The following is a 20,490-nucleotide window of genomic DNA, read 5'->3' as shown; positions in this document are numbered from 1 at the left end:
TGCGAGAGTGAAAAAGGAAGGTGGCGAACGTGAAAAGGGGGCAGGGTAGAGAGTTCCTGACCCCCTAGCCTTTGTCAGGGGGTCCCTGAAGGACCCCGAAGGCAGAACATTTTTTTTTTTTTTTTTTAAATCGCGGGGGTGCGCGCACCGTGCGCGCACGGTGAAAAACCAAAAAATAAAATAAAAATTTCAGCAAGAGGATAACCTTCAAGCTCCTCACCCACGCACACAAGGCACTCCACAACACTGGACCAGCGACCTCAACAGACAACTCAGCTTTTACACCCCCACCCACCAGCTTCGCCCCGCCGACCTCGCCCTCGCCACAGTCCCCTGCATCCAAAGAGCGACCTCCGGCAGTAGATCGTGCCCCCACCTTGCCGCCAAGACCTGGAACACCCTCCCCATCCACCTACGTCAGACCCAAGACCTGCTGATCTTCAGAAGACTCCTCAAGACCTGGCTTTTTGAGCAGTAGCAGCATTCCCCCCCCCATTGCCTTGATCCACATTTGTAAAGCGCAAACAATCACCCGTAAGGGTTTCTAGGCGCTGGGGGCCATCGGGAAGATTAAGCAAGCTATTGCCCAGAGTCACATGGTGCTGGGCTAATCTGCTGCCGGCGCTGGGGATCGAACCGTGATCCCCAGATTCCGAAGTCAGTCGCCCTGGCCGCAGCGCCACACCTCTTCCCTCAAGGGTATGTAGTGCGCTTTACAAATGCTATGATTGATTGATTGATGCAATTCTCCAGGCGGCAAGAATAGCCCCACCAATCTGTATAGAGAACTCCACGGTCACGCTCTACCTGGATTACACTGCAGCAGTCACCAAGCAAAGACGCAATTTCCTGCACAAAGAAGGAACTACGGAGAGCTTAAGTACTCAATGCTCTTCACGGCAAAGCTCAGAGTCGAGGTGGAAGGTAAAACCTGGTTCTTTGCCATGCCTGAGGAAGCCAGGGACTGGCTGGAGGGCTGGCGCCCAGCAACAAGATCCGGCAAACCAAGAACCCAACAGCTGCACCGGATCCACGAGTCACAAAGATCAAGATCACCAGAACCCAGCGACAAAGAATGACAGTATTTATGAACAAAGTTGGAGACCAACTTCTTTCCAGGCATGAACTGTCCTATGGACGAATGTCTCAATTCCCAAGAGTAAACATTGCGCTGAACGCATGTGCAGTAGCGACTTATCCACCTCCGGAAAAGACGCTTGCCGTTGATGGCGATATAATTGAGAGGTGACCCCAAGGATCACATACAATCTCTCACCCCCACGCAAGTACTAGTTCTGGGGCATAAGCACTCTGCTCAGTTGGGGAGGTGGGTAGTTTGTGGTCTGCCGGGCAGGGAGGCAGGGAGGGGAAGAAGGGATAGTTTTTGTTTATATGTTTCTTTTGGTTAAATTTGTTGGCAGACGAACATCACGACAGATGGTGGTGTATAAAACGACAATTGTTGCACACTGGCATGGTTACACTCACTAATGGGGCACACAAACCAGCCGACAGACATCACAGGTGACCCCCATCAGAACCGCAGGGAACGACTCCTTCCCTTTACAGTCCAATCCTGGAACGTAAACGGGGTAGGTGACAAGATCAAATGAGGACTTGTCCTTCAGTACATAAAGCGCAAAGGCCCTGTGGTAGCACTGATACAGGAGTCACATTTGATGGGTACAACCACTAAAGCCCTGGACAGATGGGGATATAAAATGGCAGTACACTCTGAATTTACCACTGGCTCTCAGGGGTGGGATTACTTGTCAACAAACGCTTCCCACTGATAATCACTGGAACTAATACAGGTGGGCTGGGGCGATTTGCAGCACTATCATGTCAATGGGAGGGACGCCCATACAATTTGGTCTCAGTGTATATTCCACCAACGCTTCATCAAGCATCCCTCCCGGCACTGGGGACATTTCTACTATCACTACCACAGGGTGAAGTTAAAATGGGGGCTGATTGTAATGCCACAATAGACCCACTGATAGACAGGAAACCACCAAGGGACCCCAGCAGTGCCAATCTTAAACTGGCGGACTTCGTGGATGCTATTGGCCTCATTGATGTCTGGAGGACTAAACACCCGCTAGAATGACAATACACATACCACTCTGGGGTACACAATAGTCTTTCTAGAATAGACTACATATTCACGATAGCAGCAGGGTTAGAGAGGATCCTAGAGATCCAACACTTGCCTCGGGGATATCAAACCATTCGCCACTGCTTTTGACACTCACGTCCCCCACTATAGCTCGACACCGGATGTTCCCAATATACCCTGGGTATCTTAAGAACCGTAAGATAGACAAGGGATTTCGTACAGCCACGAAGCATTACTTCGCGAGAACGAACACTCAGTGCCCTCGCCACTAACACTGTGGGAAGCATATAAAACAGTGCTCCAGAGCCACGCAATTTCGCTGGCCACTAGACATAAGAAGTCACAGAGCCAACAGATAGAAATGTTAGAGCGGGGGGTAGCCGAGGCAGAGAACACTCATGCACTAGCTACCAACGAAGACACAGCACACAGACTACATTTAGCACAACAGGAGTACAAGGATTTTGCACGTGAGGTGGCAAAGGCCAAACTCACAGCTACGCAACACACACTTTATGAATTGGGCGACAAAGCAGGGAAGCTCCTTGCATGGTTGGACAAGAAGGATCGCTCCAGCCGCTGGATAGCCCAGCTTAGGTTGGATACTGGAACCATGACCTCAGACCCCCAGGAGATAGTTGACGCCTAGCCCTGCACTATGAAAAGGTATACACATCCACAGCCAATAACACAATTGAAGACAATTTAGCCTTCCTGAAAGACATTCACATGCCTTCCTTGCCACATGACGCTGCCTTGGCGCTTGAGGCTGAGCTCTCTCCGGATTAATTAACTTTAGCAATCAGTGCGCTGAATACAGGAAAGGCCCTGGGACCCAACGGTATCCCGGTGGAATTTTATAAAAGAACTGCGACCCAACTCACACCACATCTACTTGACATGTATAAGGCAAGTATGGAAATTGGGGAACTACCCAGAGACCAACGCCTGGCATCTATAGTGACGACTCACAAGACGGGCAAACCTCCGCAAGAATGCACGTCTTATCGACCCATATCACTGATGAACGCCGAAGCCAAAATATTGGCCAAATCGCTGGCACTCAGGATACAGCCATATCTTACAACACTCATCCATCCGGACCGGTCAGGTTTCATGTCTAATCGTAGCATGGCTCTGAATCTCAGGAGACTAAATAGTGTCTTGGCCCGAGAACCGACGATAGGGGAAGACGCAGTAATTCTTTCTCTGGACGCGTGCATGGCATTCGACATGGTCGAATGGCCCTTCCTCTTTGCCGTTCTCCAACACATGGGCTTTGGCCCCAAATTCTGTAAATGGGTGCACCTAGTATACAATAAACCCATGGCACAGGGGGTGGCGAATGGCCGAATCTGGACAGAATTTCCGCTAGGCAAAGGCACGAGACAGGGCTGCCCACTCTCCCCACTCCTGTTCAAGATAGTGCTTGAACCATTGACGGCATGGATACGCCAGGATCCGGTCATCCGAGGGATGAGATGGGTATTAGGGTGGGAAGATCGCATATCACTATATGCAAACGATGTCCTGCTGTACTTGATGTCCCCATCGCGCTCCATCAACTGCCTCCTAGATATATGTGCGGCATATGGCAGGGCCTCAGGATATACCATCAACTGGTCGAAATCCCTGCTATATGTCCTACATGGGGCCCCACCCAGACTGGTGCGCAATTTTGAAATACAAATCGCGCAACAGGGCTTCAAATACCTTGATCTATACGTCACCCCTCAGACTGCATTATTTATGGAAGAAAACCTAATGAAACCCCTGGCGCGATTTCGACGGGACGTTAAACACTGGCGCTCACTACCCCTAACTTTACTAGGTAGAGCAGCCCTTTTCACAATGATGGCACTGCCCAGATTCTTTTATCTCCTGCAAAACATCCCTTTTCTGGTCCACCCCTCCTACTTTACGATGATACGCACTGAAGTAACCAAATTTCTATGGGACGGTGGATCCGCCCGTATTGTAATGGAAAAAGTTGTGAAAGGCTGGTATGATGGAGGTATAGCCCTCCCCCACATTCAAATGTACTACTGGGCTTCACAGCTCATTGTGATAAATCAATGGCTTCATGCACCACAGGAAGATCCAGCATTTCGAATGGACAGACACCTTCTAGAAAAAGAAGGGATCATGGGAGCACTATATAACATAATTAAAAGGCCGGCCTACTACGGTCCCATGGCTCACACAATACATGTCTGGCATGCGGCACAACGAGCACTGGGTTGGGAAGGGACTATCACGCAAGCGACACCATTGTGGGACACCCGAGCACTAGAGAGACAGCGAAACACCAAGGGGTTCCACCAATGGGACCTGAGAGGCATCTCAAGGGTGGGAGACCTATGGAAGAAAGGCATGGTGGTCACGTTTGACCAACTGCAGATCACCTACAAACTGGCGCAGACAGAAATCTTCAGATATGCACAGGTTAGACATGCACTAATGGCAGCGATTCCAGCGGCCGCGCAGCTTCCGGAGGCCTCTCCACTGGAAGATAGGCTCCTGGCAGATCACCTCAGTAAGAAAGCTATCTCCCTAATGTACAGAAAACTAATAAATAATCAGCCGGACCCCACGACAACCCTGAAGGAATGGTGGGAAACGGATTTGGGGGAATTAGATGAAGATGATTGGCAGACAGCACTGGCATCCCCGATGGAAGTCGCAATACCTTCAACATTGAAACTAGTGCAATTAAAAATCCTACATCATATCTATTACACACGACTCCTGTTACATAAGCTAGGTAGGGCGGACGATCCACTCGGTCTCAGGCAATGCGGCGCTGTAGGTACCTTCTGGCACACGATTTGGGAGTGCCCGATAATTACTCGCTTCTGGGAAGCCATCATGCACACGATATCGCAAGTCAACAGAGTGGGGATCACACCAGAACCAAAAAGATGTATACTCAACATATGGGAGCCCACAGACTTGAATCACGCAGCACAGTATTGGGTAACACTGGGACTGGCATTAGCGAAGCGCAACTTAGCATGACACTGGGGAGTAGAAACGACCCCAACATGTCCGCAGTGGTGCAGGGACATGGACGACATCATGGTTATGGAAAAATCAGTCTATGTTCACAGAGGCTGCCCTAAAAAATGGGCAAGAGTGTGGGGGCACTGGTATCGATTCTGTGGTGATATTTGCGAACCGCCAGAAGAAGATCTACGGGTGGGGGATAGTGATTGAGCACGCTGGGATATCAAACAAAGGTAGCACTGCACTATGAAGCAAGTTGAGGACTATTATTCACCAATGTAAAAGATATGTCACCACTGAGTACAGATCGAACATTTATGTTATGTACTGCGAAATGCTTCATTGATGTAATGATTGTCAGTATATATATGAAAATGCCAATAAAATGTTTCCAAAAAAAAAGAAAGAAAAGGGGGCAGTGTTGAAACACTGTGACCCCCCTAAGCCTCTTGGGGAGGGGGGGTCTCACAGAGTCGACCCAGAGCCAAAAGAAACTTATTTAAAAAACAAATTGGCAGAGTCACGCTGGATCTGATTTAAATTAAAGATAATGTGGGTGAAGCCCTGGGACTACCACCTCCCGATGGCAGTAACATAATTATATGCGGGGGAACCTCGCAGCTCCCCCGCTGCCCCAGGGACTGCCACCTCCGAGGGGAATAGATTTGAATTAAAGATAATACAGGGAGGCCCTAGATCACCACGTCCCCAGGGCACAGATTCAAATTAAAAATAATGCAGGGGAGGCTCTACGGCCTATCATGCAGCCATGCAGCCCCAGGGACCGCCACATCCCCAGGCTAAATATTGTAAAGCAATGACTGGCCCATTTGAGATGTCATCAGTGATGTCATGAGTGATGCCACCGGCCATGTCATGAGTGATATAATATGTGAGGTCATAAGCTGTGCATTGCAGGGGCGCAAGTTATAGTTAACTCACTAACTATAACGGCTGAATTTCACTGGTTTTGTACAAGTGAAATCTGAGCCTAACTATAACATCCTTCTAAACTTTGGTTGTTCTATTTTACTTTTTATTTTTCTAGCTTTAGGTTAACAGTTTAGCCTCTGTTTCTACAGTTGGTGGAGTGTTGCTGTCAAGAATGGAAGCAAAGAGGAGCTGCGTTCAGGGAAATACAATTTAAATTACTATTTTAAACATATTGGTGTCTAAATTTCTTGTAAGGAGAGATGGTTGGAGGTAGATAGAAATTAGATATTGAAGAAATTTATGTTATTTGTGTTTTAACCAGTTTTACGTCCCCATACAGGGTGGGTTGCTAAGTGCATACCGCATTTGTTGTTTTTTGTACAACATAGGTTTAAAACGTTGTTGAAAAAAATCATTCTCAAGACTTTTTTAAACCCATTTGAAATAAAAGCAACATTTACATTTTTTGTGGGTTTTTTATTGTTGTTCCATTTTAGAAGATGAAAACAGCGACTTTGAAGACATACGCCTGTATTTTTTAAATTGTTTCTATGTTTTCATTTTTTCTTCTTTGGGGAATGGCATTGTTTTTTACCTTTTCCTAACAAAAGATTTTTCGGGCCTTTGCGTTTGGAATTACCTTATTGTGGATTGCTGAAGAATAGATCATCAAAAAAGTTGTTTTAATTAAAAACAATTACTTAATGGGTTTCTGTGGATTTGTGCCCCTGTCTTTGGATTGTGGGATCATTTGGGACTCTTGGTGAGAGGTGTATGAAAACTACAGGTAGGGATTACAATTTTTTTTTTAATTTGTTAAAAAATGATGTAATGTTGTAGGTGTTTTTTCTTTGTTGGCTATCCAAGGTTAAAATGTATATGTTAACATATTTTCTGGTTTTTATGCCTTTCTGAATTATTTATGTTATTGACGTTTGATTTCCTTACCATTGATTTGGTGATTTTCTTGTAGTTGATGTTCATTGATTTTGCACTAGTTCTTTTTGGATTCTAGTAATTTTTCATTTGTTTGAATCTTTGTAGTAATTTTTTGGGGTCTAAGACAAAAAATAATAAGGTAATTACTTGGCGGTGTTAGAAAAGTGATTTTGCCCCCCAGACACTGTCCAACCCTTTCCGTGAGGTAAGTACTTGCTGGAGTTACAATAGTAATTATGAGCCCCAGTCATTGTCCAGCACCTTCCCTGAGGTAAGTACTTGGCAGAGTAAAAATAGTACATTTTGCCCCTCAGACACTGTCCAGCACCTTCCCTGAGATAAGTTCTTGGCAGACTTACAATCGTGATTTCCCCACCAAGTCACTATTAAACACCTTCCCTGACGTAGGTACATGGCAGCGTTACAATAGTAATTGGGCCATCCAGTCACTTTCCAGCACCTTCCCTGAGGTAAGTACATGGGAGAGTTAGAATTGTAATTTTGAAAACCCAGTCATTGTCCAGCCCCTTTCTTGAGGTAAGTATTTAGCGGAGTTAGAATAATAATTTTACCCACCAAACATTGTCCGGTACCTTTCTATTGAACTCACAACCCAGAGAGACAAGAGATTATGCCTTCTCTCTCCTGGGAGATCTATATTGCTCACACAATGAGAAGGACACATTGAACTAAACATACAAAAAGGGGAGAAAACCAATAAGAGGGAAAAACAAAGACCTAGCTAACTAAATACCTGGCCTTAACTAACCAAGCTGTTCAACAGCCCTCGAGTCAAACTGAAAAACCCAATGGGTTTTTTAAATTGCCCTCACCCACTAGATAGTGGCCTACTTAATCATAGGGCCACTAACACACCCTGGTGCAATCCAATGTTCAGGGTGGAGCAATATTATTTTTGCAAAAGGAATATGCCTTCCTTTAGTGTGAAGACCTTAGTGTGAAGGCAGAGCACATCTTATTCGGTTGCAAGTAGGGTTGTGCCCAGCTTCACCACCCCCATCCTGACCGTGATGGTCCATCTAGGAACACCTAATCCCTCTATTGTGTGGATGGCTGGGAGGAATAACAAAGTCTGACTGTCATCTACACCCAGTTATTTGACCCAGGTACAGGTTGCAGGCACCAAAGAGTTAGGGCAGGAAAATGGCAACTTTCTAAAAGTGGTATTTTCACAATTGTAACTTAAATCCGATTTTACCATTAAATATGGTTTAAAATTACAAATGTTCAGACACCAAACCTGAAATATTCATCTGTTCCCAAATAAATGCTTGCACTTATTAAATGTAATAAGGCAACCCAATGTTATTCTTTGGGAGAGGTAGGCCTTACAGTAGTGAAAAACAAATGTAGGACTTTTCTCTAACAGGACATGTAGAACTTAAAAGTGCATGTCCACCCTTTTAATTATAATGCAGTCTGCCCTGCGGGCTACCTTGGGCCTTTCTTAGGGGTTACTTGCATGCAAAGAAAGAGGAGTTTAAGGCTTGGTGAGGGGAGTTATATTGCCAAGTTTAACTGGCAGTTTAAAACTGCATTCAGGCTGGGAAGGCCGGCATTGGCCATGTTTTAAGTGGCTTCTTAAGTAGGCGGTACAATAAGTGCTCCAGGCTCACTAGTAGAATGCATTTAATTTACAGGCCTTGATTACATGGTATGCCACTTTACTAGGGACTCTGAAGTAAATTATATATGCTAATCAGGTGTAAGCCAGTTTACCATATTTTAGGAAACGACCGCAAGCACGTTAGAACTGGTTAGCAGGGGGGAAGTGCACAGTCTGAAAACCAACAAAAACTAATGCGGCAAAATTGGACGGTGAAGGCAAACAGTTAGGTGAAGTCCACACTAAGGCTGACCGGTCTAACACACAATAATAGGGATGCGTGTATGCTGGGTTTCTGTTAGGAGTATGTGCAATGGGTAGAGCAGACTTATGCTACCACAAGCATACAAGAGTATATGTATATAAAAATCCTACCACCAACTTTGGCTGCAATTCCAATGACTAGAGATTAGAATCAGCAACTCTTTTGCCACAGGTAAAGTATATAGAACAGCATATTAAGAAAATGTTAACCTGAAACTAACTGACCCAAACAACTACAGGCCAATCTCAAATGGTATGTTCCTCAGAAAACTGATATAAATCCCAGATCTCAAATTTCCTGGACGAGAACTTATGATTTGATCAGCAAACAGGGTTCCAACCAGTGAGAGGTATTTCCATCTGGTATGACCTCAAAAGCAACAGTTGATATAAACAGAGTAGCAGCATTACTACTTTGTGACCCACCAGCAGCTTTCAGTACTGTGCACCATGAAACATTACTAAATATACTAAAACAAACCGGCAACAAAGGAAGCTTCATCAACTTGATCTCCATATCACTGTCTACCTCTACATCATTCAGCATCAAGGCAAATGTCCTCAATGGTCAATCATCTCACTACTTTTTTTACAATTGCTACATCAATCTATTGTTAACCACAACAAGAGCTGCTCCTAGTGTGGATTATGGTTGAATTGTGAGTGTAGGCATCTCACAAAATGTGACAGACTGGTCTCACACACCACCACGTGTCATGCTTCATCATTGACTAGTCCTCGCCCTTTAAAACCTTGGTTTGATAGAGGGAGGACCAGGAGCAGCCACCTAGGAGAATCGTGGAGAACTTCCCTTGAGGCAGGTCTGACTACAGGTGTTTTCCTCTCCCCTCCTCCCATGGGGCAAGTAGTCTTGTTGCTGAGGGCTTGAACTTAGAAGCCATTTTCTAAAGTGGAGAGTGGCAAAGGTCACACCCGCACTGTGGAATTTCCGTACCACCAGTTGATAATAATGGAGCCCGACCTTATTTGTACTGAGGTCCTGATGAATGCCCTGGACCCACATAGGCCATTTATACTACGGTTAGGGGACAATAATTTCCCCATGTACCGTCCACTGATTTTAATATCATATAGTTACCAGTCACATTAAAATTCACAATTTGATAACTATAATGATTTTTACTTTCACTCACTTTTTCATGGGCCCCCACTTAGTTTAAAAGTGCATCCCTGTTGTCAGGTGTATTCCCGCCCTCTATCAAACCAAGGTTTTAGAGGGCGAGGACTGGTCAATGATGAAGCATGACACCTGGTGGTGTGTGAGACCAGTCCGTCACATTTTGTGAGATGCCTACACTCACAATTCAACCATAATCCCATAGTGGTCACTACACTAGAAGCAGCTCTAGTTGTGGTTAACATTTGTTGTTGGATGCTGCTAGCTCCTAGAACTCCGTGCCTCTTGTTCCCCTCTCCACACATTGCGGGGTTCACTGGTGTTTATGATTTACATCAATCTATTCCCAGAACACATCACATGTTTCCAGTTCCACTGCTATAATTATGCAGATGATACCCAGCTAACCCTTAAAGTGGAAATATCTTGTGACCATAAAGTTTCAAAACTAGGTAACTGCCTCAGACCCGTTGACTAGTGGATGACAAAAACCACCTTAAAATGAATATGTAAAAAACTGAGGTTCTAAGACGCAGAGATTGGAAGATTGTGGTGCAGACTTGCTATTCCCTACCTGAACCCAGTGGAGACATAAAACCAGTATTGCCAACTACTCATTTGGCAACATAGGAACCAAAGAATTCTGTTGAGCACAGATTGCAAATGACAACCCTCCAGCATCAAACAGACGGGATAGAAAAGTCTACATGAACCCCAGTCTCAAGGACAATGTCAACCACAGCAATAACTCCAAGCACACAACATGCAGAAGTAAACTAAACAAAATACACTACTTGACATTCCAGTTTGAATCTAACAGAATATTTCTCACATCAATCTGAGGAACTTTGTAATCATTATTCCATACTTTTACAAGCAACATGGGTCTCAAGTCAGCTGTAAAAGAATTCCTGCTAAAAAATGCTTGAAATACAAAGTAAGCAAAAATGCTGCTGCCCGAATCATGAGTTTCGTTTACTTACAATCAGATACAATTCTGTCCCACAGATTCAAACATTTATTTCCAGCTGACTAAATAGCAGTTGCAGCACTCTATGGAACAATTTCCTTTCTGAAAATGACAGTTGTGCACTAATGACATCACAATGCATTCTTCATGTACATGGCTTCAAGCAGCTGTCTATTAACCACGAACACTAGGTTCCAACAAAGTAGCATGCAGCTCATCCACAAAGCACTTCAGTGCCTCACCTGGGGTGGTGGTGCTACATTAATACTCATACAGTACCATACAAATGTTCACCCCTAATGGAATCTGCAATGTCCATAAAGATGATCGATATGGAGGTGAGTGGGAAGAATGGTGGGAGATTGGATTGTGGGTCACTTTAAAATCATCACTGCAGCAACCCCCCAAACATAATTGCATGCATTCAAGTACATGAATATCATGTCTATCTCATTCTCACAAGTCCTGGTAGCCTCGTACGACAACGAACACCAGGTCGGCCTAAAGCCACAGCTATACCTTAGTTGTTCAAGCCCGAAAGCTTGCGCCACTCAAATTTTGTTGGTGAGGATGATGACACTACAAATTAAAGACTTTAATCCAAACTGGTTGATCCTCTCCAATATAGTGAAGTGCAGGCTGTGTGGTTACAAACTTGAATCTTTCCCTCAGTTACTTTGCTGTTGACCGTCGCTACTCTATCCCAGGCGAATGTTATTAAAGCCACTCTTTCTAATTATTGGCCTTAGGACCTGTAGTATCGCAACAACCTGGATATTTACCACAACGGTCCACTCGGATCTGGCCGGAATTGGCAAATACTTCAAGGTGGTGCAGGATCAGCTTAAAACAACCTATGTAAGTGCAGCGATGATCGCTGATTAATAAAAATGCACATGGCATTTGGTTTTACTATATCTAAACCACATGATCCTTTATGCAATGACTGCTGATTATTTCATTTCATTTCATAAAGCTTTATTCGGTACATATCAAGAATGACCATAAAAGCACAAAATAACATGCATACATAAGCAAGCAAACATGACTGCTGATTATAAAACACAATTTTATTATTTTGATACTACAAGATCGTGATGCACATATGGTACTCAAGTCCTATTAATCTCAATGCACTGTGCACTTTGGCTTCATGGCAATTGATCGTCTATGAAATTATTGCTGACTGCAAAATATGCATTTTATTTTCTTTAATATCACAAGATCGTGATGGACATATGGTACTCAAGCTCTACTAATCTCAAATCACTGTGCACTTTGACTCAATGGCAGTCGATTTTAAACAATTGTATTAATAATAAGATAACCACAATCGGTTTTTTTTTCTTGCATGTCCAAATGTGATATATTGTTATGGTTTTAATTAATCACACAATAAACGTATTTCTTCTTCTTCCTACATGATTATGCAATTACTAAAAGGAACAAACTTCATCATTATAATGTGATTAGTGGGGCTGCATGGCATGCTTCCAATGTACGTGCTGATCTCACCTTGGCTATTTTTTCTGTATTTTATTTAAATACCAATACAAATATTACCAGTACATTCACGTGCAGGCTGTTTTTCTTCCTGGGGTAGACAAAAGCCATTTCCTCGGCCCTTCAGTGGAGGATGTTAGCACAATGACCACAATCTTGACAAAATTCCCTTCTCCAAGAGCTGAATTGAATGAAAACTGTGCCACGCCTTTATTGACCCTTCGCCTTTTTCGATGGCAAGGTAACCGTGAATGGGCTTCTTTTAGTGGTAATGTTATGCATACATTTCACAATCTGTATCATTCTGAAGATTGTTGTGCTAGCATTAAACTGGAAAGCGTGTGGGCTGTGAAGTATCAGTGACTTCAACATCACACATCAAAAGGAATCAAGTTTTAACTCATTGGCGCTACTCTCTAGCTAAACTCAAACAAAGCAATGCTACTCAAAAGAGGCGTGTTCATAGACTGTTGTATGCCAGCATTTGTCCTTTCTAGGATCTGTTTTAGAATTATTTCCTGTGTGAGGCATAGTTCTTAGAAGTCCAAATAAAGACCCTAGCCTGACTCACAACACTATCGCCACCACCTAAACCGGCAGGAAGGACGACGGATTACACAGAATCGAGATGAAAAAGCAGGTCTGTGGGCGAGAGTCCTGGCTGAAGAACAGAATTTGAACCCTCGATCTCCCCTGCCCCCCATACCTTGCAATAGGTGGTGGGATTTTTTCCCACGCGGATCTGTCACATTTTTCCATTTCCACAGGTGGACATTGGAGCCATTGCCTCGTGTGGTATGTGGGATCATGTTTGCTTTAGCATTGCATCTTCAGTTTGTCCCCTGCCAATGGAGAGCGAGGCTACCCCTCTCACCTGACCTGTAGAGTTATTCCTGTACTCTGCCAATACCAGTTCAGTCAGCTAATGCACGTGCTGCACACAAGGTTTATGATCTGAAGGTCACGAGTTCGAATCATGGTAAGGCTGACTCTGCTTTTATCTCTCTGAGATCGATAAACTGAGTGGCGTTGGGTATTAGTAACACCAGGACCGGCTTTAGCTGGTGGCGCCTGGTGCGAGAATCGTTTTTGGCGCCCCCACACCACATGAACGCCTCCTCGGATTCTCTCACTATGACCGGGAATAAGTGCCCCACATCTCTCCAATCACACATTTTCGCTAAACACGCGCCCAAGCCTGAGGTTGGCGCCCCATCCAAGGGTCAGCGCCCAGGGCAGCTGCACCAGTCGCACTGCCCTAAAGCCGACCCTTAGTAACACTAGCTATTTGCACTGCTACGAAATTGAAAGACTGCGGTGGCATGCGCCATATGGGCTTATTTACAAGCGCCTTGCGCCATCGGAATTACCTTAATTTGATGTCTGGAAAATGCAGGCCAGACCCCTCTTTTCACGTTAGCGCTATGCTGTATTAGAGCGTGGTCAAGTGGCTGTTACGTTTTTTTTGGGGGGGGCTGAGGAATGCAAATTATGTCAGCACATTTTTATAGGCTGGGAAGAAGCAGCCGTGTCCGTGTCCCCAGGTGTGACCTGCTACCGGAGCCGGTGGAAGCGAGGCCAGCATGGGGAAATGGTGACCGTGCACTATGCAGGGCATCGGAAGGTCGGTGAAAGGTTAGCAGAGCTGCACGCTGGTGCAACAGGAAGAGGACAGGCCGTGGTCTCTTCCCCTCTCTCGAGCCAGCCGCTGGCTCATTCACACCGATCCTGCCAGTCAAGAAGGCCAACTCAGCACTTCATTTCTCATCCTTCCTCCTGTCTGGCACCAGCCCCCGCAGAGCTGCACTCTAGCAGAACATTAACCCTTCATACTGCCTCAAACCTGCCCCTGTGCCTTTACAATAGGAAAGCGTGTCCCGCATGTCTGCGGCCGGAAGAGCCGTGCTATGGCCATGCCTCCGCTAAGGTTCAGAGAGGGCTTTTGCATTATAGAACGCGGTCCTGCCTGCAGGGTGACTGGACCACCATTTTACAAAGCACAGTAATGTCAACGAATACCTTTTCACCATCTCCCAGGACATCCCATATGCAGATGATACATTAAAGTCAAAATAATATGCGCTTGCTCTGTTTTTGACTAGTGCTCGGCTACTGGGTGAGTGGAGTTTTCCATTTTTTTTTTTTTTACAATGATACAAAATCAGCGATGTCCCATCCATGGTGTTGTGTGTTCCCTGCATCTACTGGATAGCCTGACGTTTCATTTTTGGCCTGGTGTCACGCAAATCTAGCGTGTGTGTAGAGGCCTAGACCTGTCCCTGGGTGCCAGTAAGGTTTTTGACTTGTCTTCTGGCATGAAGAGGGGTACCAAGGCACCAAGCATGTCCTTTTTGACAGGCAGTGGACTACTGTTTCTGCGTGTGTAGCCTGCGTTTACATGTGTGTGTGAGTGGATACCCCAGGCCTGGCCTGTGAACCAGATGGAAGTGAGGTGGTTTTCCCAGACAGTGGAAGTGCATTGCTCACATTCCTGAAGCTGGAGGGAGGGGACCTAGACAGTGAAGGGAGGGAAAACGGGGCTTCTTTAGGAAATTTGATTAGCTCTTGTGCTTAGCAAGGAGCTGCGGACGAATCTTTCTTTACACTGCCATTTGGAAGATGGTAGGAGTTAGACCCTATTCAGGTTGCCAGAGTGACATAACAAAACTTGAGAGGGCCCCCCTGCATAGTGCCAGAGGGCCCCCAGCAGCACGGGGGCTGCAGGGGCTATTGTTACGCTACTGGGCAGCCACATGGCAAGCAGGGGCTTCTACGCCACAGCCATATGGGCTGGGGTTGTTTGCCTTTGATGTCCCAGGGTCCATTCAGCTATGGCTCTAAAAACAGCCTAAATATAACCCCCTTTTGCACTGGACTCTCAGTGGTGCGATGGAGAACGGTCACAGACTTTTCAGGGAGGTTAGTGGGGGAAAGGGGAGACAACAAGCTCCATGCTCAACAGATATCCAACAGAACAAAAAATGTGGCGGCCTAGCCCAGTGATATTTTTATGTAAAGAAAGTACTCTATTACATGACAGCACTCAATACTACACACTTACAAAATATGTGTACAATTACAAATACCGGATGTGAGATAAATGAGTCCCGAGGCAAATTCTTCCAGGTAAAAGTGTCCCCCGTTCTCACTCTGCTCTCTTTCACCCACTCCTCTTTACTCTATGGTTGCTCTGGTGCGAGTAGTAGTGCAGATGCAAAGCTGTTCCCACTTGATTCCCAATCTACAGCAGTAACAGCACTCAGTCCCTCACCCTTGTTCTGGGCCACTGTAGCCCCTCACTCTTAAGCTCTTAAGTCTGGAAGGTGGGGCACTGACTGTGATCAGGCCAGACAGCTGCCTTGCTCCTACCGGACAGATGTGGGTGACACCACAGTGCTGTGGAGGCTATGGATGCATTTAAGGTGTCTTCAAATGACAGCCCTTTTCGGGGAAGAGAGCAGCAAGTGCACCCTTCAGTCTCAGTCAGGCCTCTTCCTTCTAGACAGGAGAGTCTTGTGGTCAGTCGCTCGGGCCTCCGTAGCATGAGACACCGATGCAGTCCTCTCTCAGGTGCAGGTCTGGGGTCTGCTACTGGGCTGGTTTGAGGTACGTCTGGGCAGCGATCCAATTGGACACACTTGGGGTACTGACACAGGAAGCCACTCAGTCACTTGGAACTGGAACAACAAGTGGGCAACAGCTTCTACTTTTATGAAAGAATGACAGACAGGGGATGTGCATTCTCTGGGCTCAATTCCGATGTCGTTCGGAGGCCTCCAAATTGGATTAAGCTTTCCTGAATTCAATTCGTAGCCCTTGTTTACGACCGAATTGTACACAGGTCCGAACGACCAAGTATGATGCGAAGATTGCATATGGGCCGGCAAAATCGTTTCCGGGACCCGAACCTGTCCGTATGACTCGTTCGTAGCCAAATCGTGCCACGCTATGGAGCCAAATTCCGACCAAGCGAGTAGGATGCACGATTCGGACAGCCACTTCGCCTCGGTCTAAGCGAGATGAAATGGCTGTCGGAAGTGTACTTTGGGGGGCCGTAGCTGGCCCCTCTTCACCCGGGGTCTTCCGAATCTGTCACAGGGGTGTGCCCATAGGTCCCCCTGATCCAATCTTGCACAGTGTGGCGGGCACCATGAGGTGCCCGCCACAGGGTGTACACTTTTCCCCACCCACCCATTTTCTGCTATGGGAGCCTTTGTACACGTCTGTACATGGGCTCCCATAGAGTTCAATAGGAGTCCGAACGAACCCAGTCTGTAAGCACACAGAAGCATCGTACTCGCTCGTTCAGACTCCCAGAGCACGAGCTCTCCGGATGCGAGTTGTACAGAGGGCTTTCCTAGCGAGATCGGAATCGGGCCCTCTGCCGGCCATTACAGAACCTGCATGAGGCAGTTCGCCTTTCATGTGTCCATCTTAGACTATATTCCAGGGTCATCTCCAGGTTGGAGCACCCACAACAGAGGCACAAAGAGGTGTAAGCAGTTTGCATCTGACTATCAACAGGCACACATGATCGTGATCAGGAAGAGAAACAAAGGGCTTTGTTTTACAGCTTAATTAGGTAAAGGATGCCCTGTGCGAACAGCAATACACATACAAACGATCTTTCTATTTTGTTAATGTTTCATAAGAACCAGGTCTGTTATTAGTCAAACAAATTACACTTAGTGGACAATAAAATAAATGGTTTGATTTCTTTTTAAGCTAAAGAAGAGTATGCCTGGTGGTGTGTGTGTGTGTTTTTTTTCTTTTCATATCATGGCAATGTGGTGCCTGGCTGCCAAGTCTTCAACGAGGAATAAAAGATCCTTCCATCTACAGCAGGGGAGCAACTAGACTCAAACTCCGGAGGGGATGTGGGGGGATGGGAGGGGCTAACAAGTCAAGCAGTGGGGGCAGAGTCCTCATTATAGCCATGTTAAAATTACCTTTGGGGGGGGCTCCATTTGCTGTTGTGGACAATCTATAACACAGGGGCTCATTCTTCCAGACTACATGTGTCAAGTAAGCATTTTAAAGCACAATGGGTATGAAACATATTAATTTCAGCTTAATAAGGTTTAATACCAAATCTAAGGGTTTTAGGGTGCTCAATGAATTGTAGCACAATGAATGGCAAATGTTCTAATGTATTACATATCTGTATATTAGATGTAGTACGATGTAGAATGTCAGGTTCTGTTGTATACGTCAATCTATGACAAACTATTATTTCCAATCACACGGGGCCAGTGCATCAACCTAATAGGACCTAAAAAACAAATATTTTACAAGATATTTGAGTATCCTTACCCGAAGGAAGCATTTGAAAAGTGGTAGAAAATAGTGCAGTTTAAGCACATTTGAGTTAATGTTCTGTTTATGCTGCATTTACCTGCACACAATACTTTTATGTTATTGGCAGAATAGGATGTAAGTATAATAAACCCCTCTCTTGTTGTCTGGTGGGAAATGCCTCAAGTCCAAGCTCTGTATCAAATAGAATTTTGAAAATGTATTAATTGGTACTGATATAACTCCCATCAAATTTTCTTGGTTTGAAATGTTTAATAGAAATTTTGACTGAGATGCAACCGGTGTTTGGAAACGTTTGCTGTTATAGCATGCCCGAAGAATCATCCAATGCTGCCCCCGCATCAGACTTGGAATTCCATTAGGGTTTACCAGGTGTAGCAATTGATGTCCTAGTTTATGATCCACGATACTGGTCTTCCTACAAATTGTCTCAGGAGTCATGATGACAACGTGAGAAACAAAAAGTAAACAGCACTCTAAAAGCTCTGGGCCTCATTTATGATGCCCCTTGCGCCGCAGGAACGTCACTTTTTGTGACGTTCCTTGGTGCAGGAGCCTTATTCATTTTTACTAGGCAGCACTAAACCACATTTTTTGGCTTAATGCTGCCTCGTAAATATTGTTCCCTTTAGCGCCTTTTTTTCTGCGTTAAAGTGGCATGGAATGTGTGTTGCTGGGAGCGTTCCTTGCAACATCCATGACTTTTTGACACTGCCCCAGTTTTACGAGAATTTGTAAATCTGAGGCAGCACCACAAACTTACGTCTACCCCGGTGAGGCATAAGAGAGGCACAACGAGGAGAAATACCGCTCCTCATTTTTCCTTTTTCTATGTGTGCTGCATTGCGCAGCACACATAGAAAGAGGAAAAAGCCTCTTGTGATTGGTTTTGTGCAGGAAGGTTTCCCTTCCTGCACAAAAAGAATCTTCCACGCAATGCAGGAACTCATGCACCATGGTGCAAAGGTGACTGTGTTGGCGCACAGCAGTCCATTGTGTGCCGGTGCTGGGGAAAAGGACAGGAATGTGCCGTATCTGATAGATACAGCAAATTACTGACTTTTTCTTTTGCCATAGTGCAGTGCAGCAGGAAGGCCTGCGGCGCTGCCCTACAGCAAACCTTCATATATGAGGCCCTCTGTTTCTTTACATTATTTAGTTTATATAGTTTTCCTTTCACCTAGAAACTGGCCAGCAGTTACCTAGATGTTGAAGAGCAACATGTGTGCCAAATGGCTATCATGTGCCGCCAATGGCGATGAAAGTGGGTGAAGCCACTTCAACTACTTCTGGCATTTTAGTGAATGAACGCCCATTGAGTTATAGAACTGACACCCAAACTTGGAAGACAGTATTAGTAGAATCAAATAGGTAGCAATACCTTTCATTAAAATACTAAGCAAAAGTGCATGCAAATCTAATCCCACCCTCATTTTCTTTCAGAGCTATAGTAATGGCTTATCTGAGAAAGAAGCAATTACTTCAAGACTGAAAATACCTAGATTTAGTAATCTCCATTTCAAACATTTCCTCTCCTACAAGCCCAGACTTTCGACCCCTACCCTCTCAAAACAATGGTTACATTTCTAACCCTATTGACCTCTGTCCTCGAAGAAGCAAGTCTCTCCCTCTCACTTTTCCTCCTGATACCTCTTCAGCTAAACATACCTATTATGAGAGGTCTCTCTTTAGATTATATGGCCAGTTTGGGCTTCCCATTGGCTTTCTTTGGTCTGCTCAAGTATTTCTTCCCTTATTACTAAATCTCTTACACTCTCTTTCTGCCATCCCCAATTGTCTCACTGTCCCCCTTCATCATAAAATCTACCTTTTTCCTTCTCCCTATCTGTCCTGCATTCTGCGTTTATGATTTTTCCATTGCTTTCTACCTTTTGGCAAGATGCCTATGGCTAATTACATGCTGTGCCTAGGACAATAACGATGTTTTGAGGAAGGGTGAAATCAGTCCTTGGTTGCTGGCTTTCTAGTTCAGGGAGGACCTGGCCTGACATTTCGGGCCAGACTGTTCTGATTGGAGCAGGGTTAAGACTGATTTGCTTATGACTGGGTCTAAACTGAGAAGCACAGTGGGCCAAACATAATGGTTTGGGATGTGGGACGAGCGAATGCCGGTGGCTGAGATTAATTCAAGCATTCCATCCATCACCTTGTTGTCGCAGTTGGTGCCCTAAGTGTGATGGGTATGCCCAGACGTGGGTCCTGTGCTCACCGTGCCACTGGAATCAAGCTAAACATGGCTGATGAGCCCATAATAAGGGCCACACTGGTCCAAGTTTGCTTGTTTTTCAGTTCACAGAGGACCTGCCCTGGCAGCTTGGGCTGGACTGTTCTGATTGGTGCAGGGTCAAGGCTGGTTTGCATGTGGCTGGGTCCAAGCTGAGGTGGAATGGTGAGCAGAAAATGATGTTTTGGGATGCTGCCTGAGATATTGCCAGTGGCTGAGATTAATTTAAGCATTCCATCTATCACCGTGTTGTTATTGCAATAAGACAATAACAATATCTTGGGAAAAGACTGACTCTACCTACAAGACCCCTTCCTCTTTCCCTCAGCCCTCTTCAATGTGGCTAAATCCCAGAAGAACCGCTGCATCCTGGGAACCTTAAGCATCTGGTTTAACCAATTAAAAATCATCCAAACACGATCCACCCCTC

At 45.3% G+C, this 20,490-nt stretch overlaps 1 long non-coding RNA gene across 1 annotated transcript in view; it reads right to left on the bottom strand.

The window, feature by feature from the left end:
• LOC146860976 (uncharacterized) overlaps positions 1 to 13,287 on the bottom strand; it is a 266,970-nt gene extending 253,683 nt beyond the window's left edge. The window contains exon 1 of the long non-coding RNA XR_014979225.1: positions 13,206 to 13,287. This is a non-coding gene — a long non-coding RNA (uncharacterized LOC146860976). The remainder of the gene's footprint in view (positions 1 to 13,205) is intronic.
• Between the last annotated feature and the right edge of the window lie 7,203 nt (positions 13,288 to 20,490).

The sequence above is a fragment of the Triturus cristatus genome, chromosome 3_1, assembly GCF_964204655.1.
Source record: "Triturus cristatus chromosome 3_1, aTriCri1.1, whole genome shotgun sequence".
NCBI lineage: Eukaryota > Metazoa > Chordata > Amphibia > Caudata > Salamandridae > Triturus > Triturus cristatus.
Note: the sequence above shows the minus strand (reverse complement) of the source record. Positions and strands in the feature narration are given on the sequence as shown.